An 18,138-nucleotide genomic window follows, 5' to 3' on the forward strand; every position below is an offset into this window, starting at 1 on the left:
GGCTGAATGCGTTCAACCTCCATCCACGGAGGGACAGGCATGTGAAGCTCAGAGTGACTCAGTCATGTCAGAGAGCTCTGAGCCCATGGAGGGACCGCAAGTTGCTCACACAAGGTGTACCCTTGGGCAATCTGCCTTCAAGGAGGACTTTGGTGTTCACAGATGCCTCCAGGACAGGCTGGGGAGCAGTCTGGGAGGGCAGAATGGCGAGAGGTGTTTGGAAACCTCCATGGGACACCGAACACATCACGAGTGGCCGAAGCTTTTTTTTCTAAAAAATGTATAAAAAAAAGTCTGAAAAGTATTCGAAAAAAAAAAGTCTGAAAAATGTTGGAAAAAAAAGTCTGAAAAATGTCCGGAAAACAAAAGTCCGAAAAATGTCAAGAAAAGTTTAAAAAATATATATAAAAAAAAAAGTCTGAAAAGTTTTCGAAAAAAAAAGTCTGAAAAATGTTTGAAAAAAAAAAGTCTGAAAAAAAAGTCTGAAAAGTATTTGAAAAAAAATGTCTGAAAAATGTCCAGAAGCAAAAGTCTGAAAAATGTCTGAAAAATGGCTTAAAAAATTGTATGTAAAAAAAAAAAGTCTGAAAAATGTCTTGACACAAAAGTCTGAAAAATGGCAAGAAAAGTCTGAAAATATGTATAAAAAAAAAAAAAGTCAATAGTATAGCATGTTAGGTATGTTAGGAATGTTAGCCAAGATAGTGCGTGATGAAAAGATTTCGTGATAAGTCAGGATGTTAGGTTAGTTTTTTTAAAAAAAAAAAAATTTAAAAAAAAGTACGTCATGTAAAATGTCAGTTAGGAATGTTAGGAAAATGTAATAAAAAACAATGTATTTTCACTTTTTGGACATCAGTGTAATTTTGGATGTTAGCAGTGGACTTTTCACCATCATTTGAAAAGTAAATGGTTACGTCACAATATATAGTTTCAGTGCCTTGCTTTTGGCACACTTCAGCACAGTGGAAGCTTGAGAGTAAAACCAGGTCTTCTGGTTCAGGGCCAGTCTCCCAAATCACTGTACCAACCTGCTGTATGGAGTATAATCATTTGCATTGAACACAATTGTATGAATCATAAATCTTTAATAAATAAATAAAATTAAATGTTATCAGATCTCAACCCTGTTTAAGCTGCATTGAAAAGGTGAACTATCTGCTGCTCTTAAAGCTTCTGAGCTCAATATACAAAGTGAATCCTTTGGTTTATTTCCATTGCTTATTTCATTTTTCATTTCATTTCAAAATTTATTTCAAGCATGTAGAATACAAAAAAAAAAAAAAAAAAATAAGGAAAAAGAATGATCATACCAACAAGTGGACAGTCAGAAACAAGTAGTATTTATATACAATGAAAAGTAAATTGTCAACATTTGATGCCTTGATTTACATATTCGAAAAGGAGTGAGAAGAAGTATAAAGTTATTTAATCCCACCCCTTTTCCATAAGTCAATTATTAATTATTAACCAGCTTCCTTATTGAGCCATACATATACTCTAATTACATTTACAGGTTTGAAAAATGTCTGAAAAAAATGTCTAAAAAAAGTTTGAAAAATGTTGGAAAAGAAAAGTCTAAACAATGTCTGAAAAAGGTAAAAAAAAAAAAAAAAAGTCTGAAAAATGTCTGACACAAAAGTCTGAAAGATTTGAAAAAAAAGTCTGAAAAATGTTATTTAAAAAAAAAAGTCCAGAAGCAAACGTCTGAAAAATGTCTTGAAAATATTTGAAAAAAAAGTAAAAAAAAAAAATCTGAAAAATGTCCAGAAAAGTCTGAAAAATATATTTAAAAAAAAGTCTGAAAAATGTCCAAAAGCAAAAGTCTGAAAAATGTCTGAAAAAAGTCTGAAAAATATATATTAAAAAAAAAAAAGTCTGAAAATTATTTGAAAAAAAAAGTCTGAAAAAGTCCAGAATCAAAAGTCTTAAAGATGTATTTAAAATATTTTAAAAAAAAAAGTCTTAAAAATGTACGGACACAAAAGTCTGAAAAATGTCAAGAAAAGTCTGAAAATTATATATATATATATATATAAAAAAAAGTCTGAAAAGTATTCGAAAAAAAAAACGTCTGAAAAATGTTGGAAAAAAAAGTCTGAAAAATGTTGGAAAAAAAAGTCTGAAAAATGTCCGGACACAAAAGTCTGAAAAATGTCAAGAAAAGTCTGAAAATTATATATATATATATATATAAAAAAAGTCTGAAAAGTATTCGAAAAAAAAAAGTCTGAAAAATGTCCAGAAGCAAAAGTCTGAAAAATGTCTGAAAAAAGGTCTAAAAAATGTTATGTAAAAAAAAAAAGTCTTAAAAAATGTCAAAAGTCTGAAAATATATATAAAAAAAAGTCTGAAAAAATATCCGTAAAAAAAAAAGGTTTGAAAAATGTCTGAAAAAAATGTCTAAAAAAAGTTTGAAAAATGTTGGAAAAGAAAAGTCTAAACAATGTCTGAAAAAGGTAAGGTAAGGTTAGAGTCTTTCACTCTGACTCCCAGAGTGTCTTGGAGAAAGCTCTGAACAGTCTCTGCGTACTCGAGAGAGCGTGCAGCGCACATTCAGTCGGCCTGCAGCGACGAGGCAGAGACCAACGGGCCAGCAGCACCAATTCCAGGCTGCCTGGGGTCATCCAGAGCCCTGGTCAAGGACCCAGTCCAAAGGCAAAAGTTCTGTGGTGTTATTTATTTAAACAGTCGCGCGCCGATGAAAAAAGCCCGTTGAGTGTTATAGCTCACCCGGTAGAGCGGGCGCTCTTACCGCGGTAGGCCGGGGTTCGAATCCACCTTTCGGCATATTTCATTTAGCCAAGGATTTTGCCTTGCATTCCCCTTGTGTTTAAAAGGGCGTTTTCATTTCCCCCTTAAACCTCTGTGCGCAGTAGGTGGGATTGGTTATTTGTTCCCCCTTGTACGTCCGCGTACAGGAAAGGGGTGATTTTAGTTCTTATGAGCAGTATTTTTGTTTATACCTTTGAGCCAGCGAGTGCATATATCCCCATTGACTACTGGGGGCAGGTGGATACTCAGTCTCAAATCCTGGCCGCCATTCGTGGTCTGGCAGACAGGGTGAGTAGAATGGAGGCTCAGAGAGCAGCTCCACTGACTGCGGCTTGTTCGGAGGGGATCTCCCCTAGGGACTTGCCGGCATATGGAGAACATCAGGCCGATCACCCTGATGCGTGGCAGGCGCCAGGGCTCAGGTGCACAAAGTTCGGGTGATGCTGCAGGAAGACTGCGACTGCAGCATCAAGGGTTTCAGCCCCGGCGTACAGCAAGAGGGGCTCCTCAAAGGAGACGCCCCCCCAAAGGTCCAGGGACCCAGGGGGCCTCTGCATAGGAGTGGTGGGGAAGCCGCCAAGGTTCACTCCCAGCTACGCCTGGACAGCTGGGAGAAGGAAGTCTCAGACCCCTGGGTAGTGGCTACTGTTGCAAGGGGTTACAGAATTCAATTTCGGCGGCGGCCCCCACCTTTTTCCAGGGTCCAGATGACGTTTGTCAAGGACCCATTCCAGGCAAAAGTTCTGTCCGAGGAGATTGCAATCCTCCTTCAGAAGAACGTAATTGCGAAGGTAAGGCCCAGCGAACAGCAAGCTGGCTTTTATTCAACATATTTCCTTGCTCCCAAAAAGGATGGTGGGATACGTCCCATCCTGGACCTCCAGCGCCTAAATACCTACATAAAGGTTCTGCCGTTCAGAATGCTGCACACACGGCACATTCTAGAGTCGATAGAGCAAGGGGAACGGTTCACCACTATCGATCTAAAAGACGCGTACTTCCACGTCCCCATTTGTCGATCTGTCACCACTCCAGAGTGCAGGCTTAAAGATCCTGCCACACCTGGACGACTGGCTGGTCTGCGCTTCATCTCGCGAACAGGTCATGCAGCATACCGGGAGGGTCTTAGCTCATGTCCAATCCCTTGGTTTCAGGGTGAACTTAAAGAAAAGCAACCTCGAACCGAGGCAGGAAACAGTATTCTTGGGGCTTTGCCTGAACTCACTTGTGATGAAGGCGTCCCTTACCCCTCAGAGGGTTGCGAGAATCCTAACGGTCTTGCGTATCTTCCGACTGGGCAAACGCCTACAGTTGCTTCACTTTCAGAGACTGCTGGGGTTGATATCATTAGCAGTGTTGGTGATTCCGCTGGGCCTGCTCAGGGCTCGGCCCCTGCAGCGGTGGCTGAATGCGTTCAACCTCCATCCACGGAGGGACAGGCATGTGAAGCTCAGAGTGACTCAGTCATGTCAGAGAGCTCTGAGCCCATGGAGGGACCGCAAGTTGCTCACACAAGGTGTACCCTTGGGCAATCTGCCTTCAAGGAGGACTTTGGTGTTCACAGATGCCTCCAGGACAGGCTGGGGAGCAGTCTGGGAGGGCAGAATGGCGAGAGGTGTTTGGAAACCTCCATGGGACACCGAACACATCACGAGTGGCCGAAGCTTTTTTTTCTAAAAAATGTATAAAAAAAAGTCTGAAAAGTATTCGAAAAAAAAAAGTCTGAAAAATGTTGGAAAAAAAAGTCTGAAAAATGTCCGGAAAACAAAAGTCCGAAAAATGTCAAGAAAAGTTTAAAAAATATATATAAAAAAAAAAGTCTGAAAAGTTTTCGAAAAAAAAAGTCTGAAAAATGTTTGAAAAAAAAAAGTCTGAAAAAAAAGTCTGAAAAGTATTTGAAAAAAAATGTCTGAAAAATGTCCAGAAGCAAAAGTCTGAAAAATGTCTGAAAAATGGCTTAAAAAATTGTATGTAAAAAAAAAAAGTCTGAAAAATGTCTTGACACAAAAGTCTGAAAAATGGCAAGAAAAGTCTGAAAATATGTATAAAAAAAAAAAGTCTGAAAAATATTCGAAAAAAGAAAAAGTCTGAAAAATGTCCAAAAAAAAGTCTGAAAATGTCTGAAACAAATGTTTGTTTGAAAAATACTGGAAAAAAAACTGAAAAAAAGTTTGAAAAATGTCTGGAAAAAAAGGTTTGAAAAATGTCTGAAAAAAAAGTCTAAAAAAAGTTTGAGAAAATCAAGCAATGTCTGAAAAGGTAAAAAAAAAAAAAAAAAAAAAAAAAAAAGTCTGAAAAATGTCCGAACACAAAAGTCTGAAAAATGTTAAGAAAAGTTTGAAAAATATATATAGAAAAAAAAAGTCTGAAAATTATTTGAAAAAAAAAGTCTGAAAAAGTCCAGAAGCAAAAGTCTGAAAAATGTCTGAAAAAAGGTCTAAAAAATGTTATGTAAAAAAAAAAAATCTGAAAAAGTCCAGAAGCAAAAGTCTGAAAGATGTCTTTAAAATATTTAAAAAATAAAATCTGAAAAATGTCCAGACACAAAAGTCTGAAAAATGTCCAGAAAAGTCTGAAAATGATATATATATATATATATATATAAAAAAATGTCTGAAAAATATATAAAAAAAAAGTCTGAAAACTGTCCAGAAGCAAAAGTCTGAAAAATGTCCAGAAGCAAAAGTCTGAAAAATGTCTGAAAAAAGGTCTAAAAAATGTTATGTAAAAAAAAAAAGTCTTAAAAAATGTCAAAAGTCTGAAAATATATATAAAAAAAAGTCTGAAAAAATATCCGTAAAAAAAAAAGTTTTGAAAAATGTCTGAAAAAAATGTCTAAAAAAAGTTTGAAAAATGTTGGAAAAGAAAAGTCTAAACAATGTCTGAAAAAGGTAAGGTAAGGTTAGAGTCTTTCACTCTGACTCCCAGAGTGTCTTGGAGAAAGCTCTGAACAGTCTCTGCGTACTCGAGAGAGCGTGCAGCGCACATTCAGTCGGCCTGCAGCGACGAGGCAGAGACCAACGGGCCAGCAGCACCAATTCCAGGCTGCCTGGGGTCATCCAGAGCCCTGGTCAAGGACCCAGTCCAAAGGCAAAAGTTCTGTGGTGTTATTTATTTAAACAGTCGCGCGCCGATGAAAAAAGCCCGTTGAGTGTTATAGCTCACCCGGTAGAGCGGGCGCTCTTACCGCGGTAGGCCGGGGTTCGAATCCACCTTTCGGCATATTTCATTTAGCCAAGGATTTTGCCTTGCATTCCCCTTGTGTTTAAAAGGGCGTTTTCATTTCCCCCTTAAACCTCTGTGCGCAGTAGGTGGGATTGGTTATTTGTTCCCCCTTGTACGTCCGCGTACAGGAAAGGGGTGATTTTAGTTCTTATGAGCAGTATTTTTGTTTATACCTTTGAGCCAGCGAGTGCATATATCCCCATTGACTACTGGGGGCAGGTGGATACTCAGTCTCAAATCCTGGCCGCCATTCGTGGTCTGGCAGACAGGGTGAGTAGAATGGAGGCTCAGAGAGCAGCTCCACTGACTGCGGCTTGTTCGGAGGGGATCTCCCCTAGGGACTTGCCGGCATATGGAGAACATCAGGCCGATCACCCTGATGCTATATCACTCTATGCACAGGGTTCTCCCTTGGAGGACGAGGGTCACCCAGAGATTGCTGAAGAGTCACATTGCCTTAGCCTATCTCACACAGGTGAATCTGCGTCCGTAGACGATGGTACTGGCGATTCTGTTCCCAGTGATGTGTTTTCAAAGGTTTTGAGTGCGGCTAAGATTATGGGCCTTTCAATTCCAATCGAAACCCCTAGCTCATCGGAGGGAGTCTGGGCCGGCATCTCGCAGTCTCGCCCCTCAGTGACTATTCCTGCAGCCGAGGATTATTGTCAGATGTTAAGGAGGTCATGGAATAATCCTGGTAGCGCCCCTCAGTTTAATTCGGGGTGCGGGAGGCTAGCCAAGGCACAGTACCCCCATGAGTCCGGTTTGGGCGATATGCCGCCTGTAGAGAGGGAAATGGCAGCTTTAACCCCTCTAGGCCCAGATAAGGTGACCACTAATCCACACTGTCCTCGTAAGGAGTGCAAGAAGACAGACCACTTGGTTTGTAGGTCCTATAATGCAGCCGCCCGCGCGGCGCGTGCAGGAAATGCACTCGCTCTCTTGTTAGCAGCGCTCAGAAGGACCGCTAGTGCGGGTGATCAGGACACCAGAAACCTGATAGATGCGGCACTGTCCACACACTCTCAGCTTACTCGTGACATCGGTTCCGCTATGTCGTCAGCCATGATGGCCCGCAGACAGATCTGGCTAGCTCAGACAACCCTCCCCGAGAACATCAGGAAGGAGCTCAGCAACATGCCGGTGGTACCGGGTAGAGTCTTTCACTCTGACTCCCAGAGTGTCTTGGAGAAAGCTGAACAGTCTCTGCGTACTCGAGAGAGCGTGCAGCGCACATTCAGTCGGCCTGCAGCGACGAGGCAGAGACCAACGGGCCAGCAGCACCAATTCCAGGCTGCCTGGGGTCATCCAGAGCCCTGGATGCGTGGCAGGCGCCAGGGCTCAGGTGCACAAAGTTCGGGTGATGCTGCAGGAAGACTGCGACTGCAGCATCAAGGGTTTCAGCCCCGGCGTACAGCAAGAGGGGCTCCTCAAAGGAGACGCCCCCCCAAAGGTCCAGGGACCCAGGGGGCCTCTGCATAGGAGTGGTGGGGAAGCCGCCAAGGTTCACTCCCAGCTACGCCTGGACAGCTGGGAGAAGGAAGTCTCAGACCCCTGGGTAGTGGCTACTGTTGCAAGGGGTTACAGAATTCAATTTCGGCGGCGGCCCCCACCTTTTTCCAGGGTCCAGATGACGTTTGTCAAGGACCCATTCCAGGCAAAAGTTCTGTCCGAGGAGATTGCAATCCTCCTTCAGAAGAACGTAATTGCGAAGGTAAGGCCCAGCGAACAGCAAGCTGGCTTTTATTCAACATATTTCCTTGCTCCCAAAAAGGATGGTGGGATACGTCCCATCCTGGACCTCCAGCGCCTAAATACCTACATAAAGGTTCTGCCGTTCAGAATGCTGCACACACGGCACATTCTAGAGTCGATAGAGCAAGGGGAACGGTTCACCACTATCGATCTAAAAGACGCGTACTTCCACGTCCCCATTTGTCGATCTGTCACCACTCCAGAGTGCAGGCTTAAAGATCCTGCCACACCTGGACGACTGGCTGGTCTGCGCTTCATCTCGCGAACAGGTCATGCAGCATACCGGGAGGGTCTTAGCTCATGTCCAATCCCTTGGTTTCAGGGTGAACTTAAAGAAAAGCAACCTCGAACCGAGGCAGGAAACAGTATTCTTGGGGCTTTGCCTGAACTCACTTGTGATGAAGGCGTCCCTTACCCCTCAGAGGGTTGCGAGAATCCTAACGGTCTTGCGTATCTTCCGACTGGGCAAACGCCTACAGTTGCTTCACTTTCAGAGACTGCTGGGGTTGATATCATTAGCAGTGTTGGTGATTCCGCTGGGCCTGCTCAGGGCTCGGCCCCTGCAGCGGTGGCTGAATGCGTTCAACCTCCATCCACGGAGGGACAGGCATGTGAAGCTCAGAGTGACTCAGTCATGTCAGAGAGCTCTGAGCCCATGGAGGGACCGCAAGTTGCTCACACAAGGTGTACCCTTGGGCAATCTGCCTTCAAGGAGGACTTTGGTGTTCACAGATGCCTCCAGGACAGGCTGGGGAGCAGTCTGGGAGGGCAGAATGGCGAGAGGTGTTTGGAAACCTCCATGGGACACCGAACACATCACGAGTGGCCGAAGCTTTTTTTTCTAAAAAATGTATAAAAAAAAGTCTGAAAAGTATTCGAAAAAAAAAAGTCTGAAAAATGTTGGAAAAAAAAGTCTGAAAAATGTCCGGAAAACAAAAGTCCGAAAAATGTCAAGAAAAGTTTAAAAAATATATATAAAAAAAAAAGTCTGAAAAGTTTTCGAAAAAAAAAGTCTGAAAAATGTTTGAAAAAAAAAAGTCTGAAAAAAAAGTCTGAAAAGTATTTGAAAAAAAAATGTCTGAAAAATGTCCAGAAGCAAAAGTCTGAAAAATGTCTGAAAAATGGCTTAAAAAATTGTATGTAAAAAAAAAAAGTCTGAAAAATGTCTTGACACAAAAGTCTGAAAAATGGTAAGAAAAGTCTGAAAATATGTATAAAAAAAAAAGTCTGAAAAATATTCGAAAAAAGAAAAAGTCTGAAAAATGTCCAAAAAAAAGTCTGAAAATGTCTGAAACAAATGTTTGTTTGAAAAATACTGGAAAAAAAAACTGAAAAAAAGTTTGAAAAATGTCTGAAAAAAAGGTTTGAAAAATGTCTGAAAAAAAAGTCTAAAAAAAGTTTGAGAAAATCAAGCAATGTCTGAAAAGGTAAAAAAAAAAAAAAAAAAAAAAAAAAAAAGTCTGAAAAATGTCCGAACACAAAAGTCTGAAAAATGTTAAGAAAAGTTTGAAAAATATATATATAAAAAAAAAGTCTGAAAATTATTTGAAAAAAAAAGTCTGAAAAAGTCCAGAAGCAAAAGTCTGAAAAATGTCTGAAAAAAGGTCTAAAAAATGTTATGTAAAAAAAAAAAATCTGAAAAAGTCCAGAAGCAAAAGTCTGAAAGATGTCTTTAAAATATTTGAAAAAAAAAATCTGAAAAATGTCCAGACACAAAAGTCTGAAAAATGTCCAGAAAAGTCTGAAAATTATATATATATATATATATATAAAAAAATGTCTGAAAAATATATAAAAAAAAAAGTCTGAAAACTGTCCAGAAGCAAAAGTCTGAAAAATGTCCAGAAGCAAAAGTCTGAAAAATGTCTGAAAAAAGGTCTAAAAAATGTTATGTAAAAAAAAAAAAAGTCTGAAAAATGTCCGGACACAAAAGTCTTAAAAAATGTCAAAAATCTGAAAATATATATAAAAAAAAGTCTGAAAAAATATCCGTAAAAAAAAAATGTTTCAAAAATATCTGAAAAAAAGGTTTGAAAAATGTCTGAAAAAAATGTCTAAAAAAAGTTTGAAAAATGTTGGAAAAGAAAAGTCTAAACAATGTCTGAAAAAGGTAAAAAAAAAAAAAAAAAGTCTGAAAAATGTCTGACACAAAAGTCTGAAAAATGTCAAGAAAAGTCTGAAGATTATATATATATATATATATAAAAAAAGTCTGAAAAATGTCCAGAAGCAAAAGTCTGAAAAATGTCTGAAAAAAGGTCTAAAAGATGTTATGTAAAAAAAAAAAGGTCTATAGCATGTTAGGTATGTTAGGAATGTTAGCTTAGTATAGTGCGTGATGAAAAAAGTCGTGTTAAAAAAAAAAAAAAAAAAAGTCAATAGTATAGCATGTTAGGTATGTTAGGAATGTTAACCAAGTATAGTGCGTGATGAAAAGATTTCGTGATAAGTCAGGATGTTAGGTTAGGTTTTTTAAAAAAAAAAAATTTAAAAAAAAGTACGTCATGTAAAATGTCAGTTAGGAATGTTTGGAAAATGTAATAAAAAACAATGTATTTTCACTTTTTGGACATCAGTGTAATTTTGGATGTTAGCAGTGGACTTTTCACCATCATTTGAAAAGTAAATGGTTACGTCACAATATATAGTTTCAGTGCCTTGCTTTTGGCACACTTCAGCACAGTGGAAGCTTGAGAGTAAAACCAGGTCTTCTGGTTCAGGGCCAGTCTCCCAAATCACTGTACCAACCTGCTGTATGGAGTATAATCATTTGCATTGAACACAATTGTATGAATCATAAATCTTTAATAAATAAATAAAATTAAATGTTATCAGATCTCAACCCTGTTTAAGCTGCATTGAAAAGGTGAACTATCTGCTGCTCTTAAAGCTTCTGAGCTCAATATACAAAGTGAATCCTTTGGTTTATTTCCATTGCTTATTTCATTTTTCATTTCATTTCAAAATTTATTTCAAGCATGTAGAATACAAAAAAAAATAAGGAAAAAGAATGATCATACCAACAAGTGGACAGTCAGAAACAAGTAGTATTTATATACAATGAAAAGTAAATGATTGATGCCTTGATTTACATATTCGAAAAGGAGTGAGAAGAAGTATAAACTTATTTAATCCCACCCCTTCTCCATAAGTCAATTATTAATTATTAACCAGCTTCCTTATTGAGCCATACATATACTCTAATTACATTTACAGGTTTGAAAAATGTCTGAAAAAAATGTCTAAAAAAAGTTTGAAAAATGTTGGAAAAGAAAAGTCTAAACAATGTCTGAAAAAGGTAAAAAAAAAAAAAAAAAAGTCTGAAAAATGTCTGACACAAAAGTCTGAAAGATTTGAAAAAAAAGTCTGAAAAATGTTATTTAAAAAAAAAAGTCCAGAAGCAAACGTCTGAAAAATGTCTTGAAAATATTTGAAAAAAAAGTAAAAAAAAAAAATCTGAAAAATGTCCAGAAAAGTCTGAAAAATATATTTAAAAAAAAGTCTGAAAAATGTCCAAAAGCAAAAGTCTGAAAAATGTCTGAAAAAAGTCTGAAAAATATATATTAAAAAAAAAAAAGTCTGAAAATTATTTGAAAAAAAAAGTCTGAAAAAGTCCAGAATCAAAAGTCTTAAAGATGTCTTTAAAATATTTGAAAAAAAAAAGTCTGAAAAATGTCCGGACACAAAAGTCTGAAAAATGTCAAGAAAAGTCTGAAAATTATATATATATATATATATAAAAAAAAGTCTGAAAAGTATTCGAAAAAAAAACGTCTGAAAAATGTTGGAAAAAAAAGTCTGAAAAATGTTGGAAAAAAAAGTCTGAAAAATGTCCGGACACAAAAGTCTGAAAAATGTCAAGAAAAGTCTGAAAATTATATATATATATATATATAAAAAAAGTCTGAAAAGTATTCGAAAAAAAAAAGTCTGAAAAATGTCCAGAAGCAAAAGTCTGAAAAATGTCTGAAAAAAGGTCTAAAAAATGTTATGTAAAAAAAAAAAGTCTTAAAAAATGTCAAAAGTCTGAAAATATATATAAAAAAAAGTCTGAAAAAATATCCGTAAAAAAAAAAGTTTTGAAAAATGTCTGAAAAAAATGTCTAAAAAAAGTTTGAAAAATGTTGGAAAAGAAAAGTCTAAACAATGTCTGAAAAAGGTAAGGTAAGGTTAGAGTCTTTCACTCTGACTCCCAGAGTGTCTTGGAGAAAGCTCTGAACAGTCTCTGCGTACTCGAGAGAGCGTGCAGCGCACATTCAGTCGGCCTGCAGCGACGAGGCAGAGACCAACGGGCCAGCAGCACCAATTCCAGGCTGCCTGGGGTCATCCAGAGCCCTGGTCAAGGACCCAGTCCAAAGGCAAAAGTTCTGTGGTGTTATTTATTTAAACAGTCGCGCGCCGATGAAAAAAGCCCGTTGAGTGTTATAGCTCACCCGGTAGAGCGGGCGCTCTTACCGCGGTAGGCCGGGGTTCGAATCCACCTTTCGGCATATTTCATTTAGCCAAGGATTTTGCCTTGCATTCCCCTTGTGTTTAAAAGGGCGTTTTCATTTCCCCCTTAAACCTCTGTGCGCAGTAGGTGGGATTGGTTATTTGTTCCCCCTTGTACGTCCGCGTACAGGAAAGGGGTGATTTTAGTTCTTATGAGCAGTATTTTTGTTTATACCTTTGAGCCAGCGAGTGCATATATCCCCATTGACTACTGGGGGCAGGTGGATACTCAGTCTCAAATCCTGGCCGCCATTCGTGGTCTGGCAGACAGGGTGAGTAGAATGGAGGCTCAGAGAGCAGCTCCACTGACTGCGGCTTGTTCGGAGGGGATCTCCCCTAGGGACTTGCCGGCATATGGAGAACATCAGGCCGATCACCCTGATGCTATATCACTCTATGCACAGGGTTCTCCCTTGGAGGACGAGGGTCACCCAGAGATTGCTGAAGAGTCACATTGCCTTAGCCTATCTCACACAGGTGAATCTGCGTCCGTAGACGATGGTACTGGCGATTCTGTTCCCAGTGATGTGTTTTCAAAGGTTTTGAGTGCGGCTAAGATTATGGGCCTTTCAATTCCAATCGAAACCCCTAGCTCATCGGAGGGAGTCTGGGCCGGCATCTCGCAGTCTCGCCCCTCAGTGACTATTCCTGCAGCCGAGGATTATTGTCAGATGTTAAGGAGGTCATGGAATAATCCTGGTAGCGCCCCTCAGTTTAATTCGGGGTGCGGGAGGCTAGCCAAGGCACAGTACCCCCATGAGTCCGGTTTGGGCGATATGCCGCCTGTAGAGAGGGAAATGGCAGCTTTAACCCCTCTAGGCCCAGATAAGGTGACCACTAATCCACACTGTCCTCGTAAGGAGTGCAAGAAGACAGACCACTTGGTTTGTAGGTCCTATAATGCAGCCGCCCGCGCGGCGCGTGCAGGAAATGCACTCGCTCTCTTGTTAGCAGCGCTCAGAAGGACCGCTAGTGCGGGTGATCAGGACACCAGAAACCTGATAGATGCGGCACTGTCCACACACTCTCAGCTTACTCGTGACATCGGTTCCGCTATGTCGTCAGCCATGATGGCCCGCAGACAGATCTGGCTAGCTCAGACAACCCTCCCCGAGAACATCAGGAAGGAGCTCAGCAACATGCCGGTGGTACCGGGTAGAGTCTTTCACTCTGACTCCCAGAGTGTCTTGGAGAAAGCTGAACAGTCTCTGCGTACTCGAGAGAGCGTGCAGCGCACATTCAGTCGGCCTGCAGCGACGAGGCAGAGACCAACGGGCCAGCAGCACCAATTCCAGGCTGCCTGGGGTCATCCAGAGCCCTGGATGCGTGGCAGGCGCCAGGGCTCAGGTGCACAAAGTTCGGGTGATGCTGCAGGAAGACTGCGACTGCAGCATCAAGGGTTTCAGCCCCGGCGTACAGCAAGAGGGGCTCCTCAAAGGAGACGCCCCCCCAAAGGTCCAGGGACCCAGGGGGCCTCTGCATAGGAGTGGTGGGGAAGCCGCCAAGGTTCACTCCCAGCTACGCCTGGACAGCTGGGAGAAGGAAGTCTCAGACCCCTGGGTAGTGGCTACTGTTGCAAGGGGTTACAGAATTCAATTTCGGCGGCGGCCCCCACCTTTTTCCAGGGTCCAGATGACGTTTGTCAAGGACCCATTCCAGGCAAAAGTTCTGTCCGAGGAGATTGCAATCCTCCTTCAGAAGAACGTAATTGCGAAGGTAAGGCCCAGCGAACAGCAAGCTGGCTTTTATTCAACATATTTCCTTGCTCCCAAAAAGGATGGTGGGATACGTCCCATCCTGGACCTCCAGCGCCTAAATACCTACATAAAGGTTCTGCCGTTCAGAATGCTGCACACACGGCACATTCTAGAGTCGATAGAGCAAGGGGAACGGTTCACCACTATCGATCTAAAAGACGCGTACTTCCACGTCCCCATTTGTCGATCTGTCACCACTCCAGAGTGCAGGCTTAAAGATCCTGCCACACCTGGACGACTGGCTGGTCTGCGCTTCATCTCGCGAACAGGTCATGCAGCATACCGGGAGGGTCTTAGCTCATGTCCAATCCCTTGGTTTCAGGGTGAACTTAAAGAAAAGCAACCTCGAACCGAGGCAGGAAACAGTATTCTTGGGGCTTTGCCTGAACTCACTTGTGATGAAGGCGTCCCTTACCCCTCAGAGGGTTGCGAGAATCCTAACGGTCTTGCGTATCTTCCGACTGGGCAAACGCCTACAGTTGCTTCACTTTCAGAGACTGCTGGGGTTGATATCATTAGCAGTGTTGGTGATTCCGCTGGGCCTGCTCAGGGCTCGGCCCCTGCAGCGGTGGCTGAATGCGTTCAACCTCCATCCACGGAGGGACAGGCATGTGAAGCTCAGAGTGACTCAGTCATGTCAGAGAGCTCTGAGCCCATGGAGGGACCGCAAGTTGCTCACACAAGGTGTACCCTTGGGCAATCTGCCTTCAAGGAGGACTTTGGTGTTCACAGATGCCTCCAGGACAGGCTGGGGAGCAGTCTGGGAGGGCAGAATGGCGAGAGGTGTTTGGAAACCTCCATGGGACACCGAACACATCACGAGTGGCCGAAGCTTTTTTTTCTAAAAAATGTATAAAAAAAAGTCTGAAAAGTATTCGAAAAAAAAAAGTCTGAAAAATGTTGGAAAAAAAAGTCTGAAAAATGTCCGGAAAACAAAAGTCCGAAAAATGTCAAGAAAAGTTTAAAAAATATATATAAAAAAAAAAGTCTGAAAAGTTTTCGAAAAAAAAAGTCTGAAAAATGTTTGAAAAAAAAAAGTCTGAAAAAAAAGTCTGAAAAGTATTTGAAAAAAAATGTCTGAAAAATGTCCAGAAGCAAAAGTCTGAAAAATGTCTGAAAAATGGCTTAAAAAATTGTATGTAAAAAAAAAAAGTCTGAAAAATGTCTTGACACAAAAGTCTGAAAAATGGTAAGAAAAGTCTGAAAATATGTATAAAAAAAAAAAGTCTGAAAAATATTCGAAAAAAGAAAAAGTCTGAAAAATGTCCAAAAAAAAGTCTGAAAATGTCTGAAACAAATGTTTGTTTGAAAAATACTGGAAAAAAAACTGAAAAAAAGTTTGAAAAATGTCTGAAAAAAAGGTTTGAAAAATGTCTGAAAAAAAAGTCTAAAAAAAGTTTGAGAAAATCAAGCAATGTCTGAAAAGGTAAAAAAAAAAAAAAAAAAAAAAAAAAAAAGTCTGAAAAATGTCCGAACACAAAAGTCTGAAAAATGTTAAGAAAAGTTTGAAAAATATATATATAAAAAAAAAGTCTGAAAATTATTTGAAAAAAAAAGTCTGAAAAAGTCCAGAAGCAAAAGTCTGAAAAATGTCTGAAAAAAGGTCTAAAAAATGTTATGTAAAAAAAAAAAAATCTGAAAAAGTCCAGAAGCAAAAGTCTGAAAGATGTCTTTAAAATATTTGAAAAAAAAAATCTGAAAAATGTCCAGACACAAAAGTCTGAAAAATGTCCAGAAAAGTCTGAAAATTATATATATATATATATATAAAAAAATGTCTGAAAAATATATAAAAAAAAAAGTCTGAAAACTGTCCAGAAGCAAAAGTCTGAAAAATGTCCAGAAGCAAAAGTCTGAAAAATGTCTGAAAAAAGGTCTAAAAAATGTTATGTAAAAAAAAAAAAGTCTGAAAAATGTCCGGACACAAAAGTCTTAAAAAATGTCAAAAATCTGAAAATATATATAAAAAAAAGTCTAAAAAATATCCGTAAAAAAAAAATGTTTCAAAAATATCTGAAAAAAAGGTTTGAAAAATGTCTGAAAAAAATGTCTAAAAAAAGTTTGAAAAATGTTGGAAAAGAAAAGTCTAAACAATGTCTGAAAAAGGTAAAAAAAAAAAAAAAAAAAGTCTGAAAAATGTCTGACACAAAAGTCTGAAAAATGTCAAGAAAAGTCTGAAGATTATATATATATATATATATATAAAAAAAGTCTGAAAAATGTCCAGAAGCAAAAGTCTGAAAAATGTCTGAAAAAAGGTCTAAAAGATGTTATGTAAAAAAAAAAAAGGTCTATAGCATGTTAGGTATGTTAGGAATGTTAGCTTAGTATAGTGCGTGATGAAAAAAGTCGTGTTAAAAAAAAAAAAAAAAAAGTCAATAGTATAGCATGTTAGGTATGTTAGGAATGTTAGCCAAGTATAGTGCGTGATGAAAAGATTTCGTGATAAGTCAGGATGTTAGGTTAGGTTTTTTAAAAAAAAAAAATTTAAAAAAAAGTACGTCATGTAAAATGTCAGTTAGGAATGTTTGGAAAATGTAATAAAAAACAATGTATTTTCACTTTTTGGACATCAGTGTAATTTTGGATGTTAGCAGTGGACTTTTCACCATCATTTGAAAAGTAAATGGTTACGTCACAATATATAGTTTCAGTGCCTTGCTTTTGGCACACTTCAGCACAGTGGAAGCTTGAGAGTAAAACCAGGTCTTCTGGTTCAGGGCCAGTCTCCCAAATCACTGTACCAACCTGCTGTATGGAGTATAATCATTTGCATTGAACACAATTGTATGAATCATAAATCTTTAATAAATAAATAAAATTAAATGTTATCAGATCTCAACCCTGTTTAAGCTGCATTGAAAAGGTGAACTATCTGCTGCTCTTAAAGCTTCTGAGCTCAATATACAAAGTGAATCCTTTGGTTTATTTCCATTGCTTATTTCATTTTTCATTTCATTTCAAAATTTATTTCAAGCATGTAGAATACAAAAAAAAATAAGGAAAAAGAATGATCATACCAACAAGTGGACAGTCAGAAACAAGTAGTATTTATATACAATGAAAAGTAAATGATTGATGCCTTGATTTACATATTCGAAAAGGAGTGAGAAGAAGTATAAACTTATTTAATCCCACCCCTTCTCCATAAGTCAATTATTAATTATTAACCAGCTTCCTTATTGAGCCATACATATACTCTAATTACATTTTCCTGAATTTGTCTAACTATACTTTTTATTATTTATAATTATTGTAACTATAATTATTACCTTTAATCTGTGTCTTACAGAAATATAAATGAATTACTGATGTAATTATCCTTATCAAAATTTAAATTTGTTATCAATCCAGAATACCAAATCATTACTTATAATATGACTTTATCACAATACCAATTCATTACTGATATATTTATCTTAATCATATTGACTATTTGTTATCTTTTCTCCCAGTAGACCACTTACACACCAAAAACTGACAATTACCTGATATTTTTCAGGTGGAATTTCATTCATTCATTTCATTCTCACTGTAAGAGCCAAAACATGATGTATGATGTATGCTGGCATACAGAGGTTGTAGTGTAATTCACTTTTAGGAACACTAGGTGGCGCTGTGTTAATTGATTGACCCAGCCACGGGTATATAGGTAAGGAGGTGTGTTGTTGGCGTCAGGGTTTAGCCCGGAAGGGCAAAGGGTTTTGACCGCAGGGACGCTGAATTGTTTGCCGTGTTGTTATTGTTTACTCGTTGCTATGGTAACTGGACTTGCTTCTTTAATACCATATTAAGAATAAATGAACTGTTATTGTAAAACCAACGAGCGGACTCAGGATCACTTTTGTACAGCACAACAGACAACTAAAGGTACCATCTACAGCGAAAAGCGCGTCAGTCCAGGGCTAATCACCTCAGTAGCTACAGTTGTAGACTTTAGCTCCTACACTCACTGTGCAATATCATTTTCCACTGGTGCACTTTTGTTAATAGTTTGTTTATTGTCAATACTGTATATACTGCTCCTATTTGTATACTTCCTTCTATTTAAATGGTTCGTATTTTGTTACACTTTGTTTAGCTCTTCTTTTTTTTTACCGTGTTAGCTGATGCAACTTGTTTTTTCAAATAGTAA

General features: G+C 38.8%; 3 long non-coding RNA genes across 3 annotated transcripts; all 3 read left to right on the forward strand.

The window, feature by feature from the left end:
- The first annotated feature begins 261 nt into the window (after positions 1-261).
- LOC119500098 lies at positions 262-10,129 on the forward strand. Its single transcript, XR_005209541.1, has 3 exons — positions 262-292; positions 625-744; positions 10,060-10,129. It is a non-coding gene; the product is annotated as an uncharacterized LOC119500098 (long non-coding RNA).
- Positions 10,130-10,172: 43 nt separating this feature from the next.
- Positions 10,173-10,751, forward strand: LOC119500127. The gene is made up of 2 exons (XR_005209555.1): positions 10,173-10,217; positions 10,350-10,751. It is a non-coding gene; the product is annotated as an uncharacterized LOC119500127 (long non-coding RNA).
- A 4,084-nt stretch (positions 10,752-14,835) lies between these two features.
- Positions 14,836-16,845, forward strand: LOC119500110. Its single transcript, XR_005209548.1, has 4 exons — positions 14,836-14,853; positions 15,430-15,460; positions 16,379-16,465; positions 16,598-16,845. It is a non-coding gene; the product is annotated as an uncharacterized LOC119500110 (long non-coding RNA).
- Positions 16,846-18,138: the final 1,293 nt, after the last annotated feature.

Source organism: Sebastes umbrosus, chromosome 2 (genome assembly GCF_015220745.1).
Source record: "Sebastes umbrosus isolate fSebUmb1 chromosome 2, fSebUmb1.pri, whole genome shotgun sequence".
NCBI lineage: Eukaryota > Metazoa > Chordata > Actinopteri > Perciformes > Sebastidae > Sebastes > Sebastes umbrosus.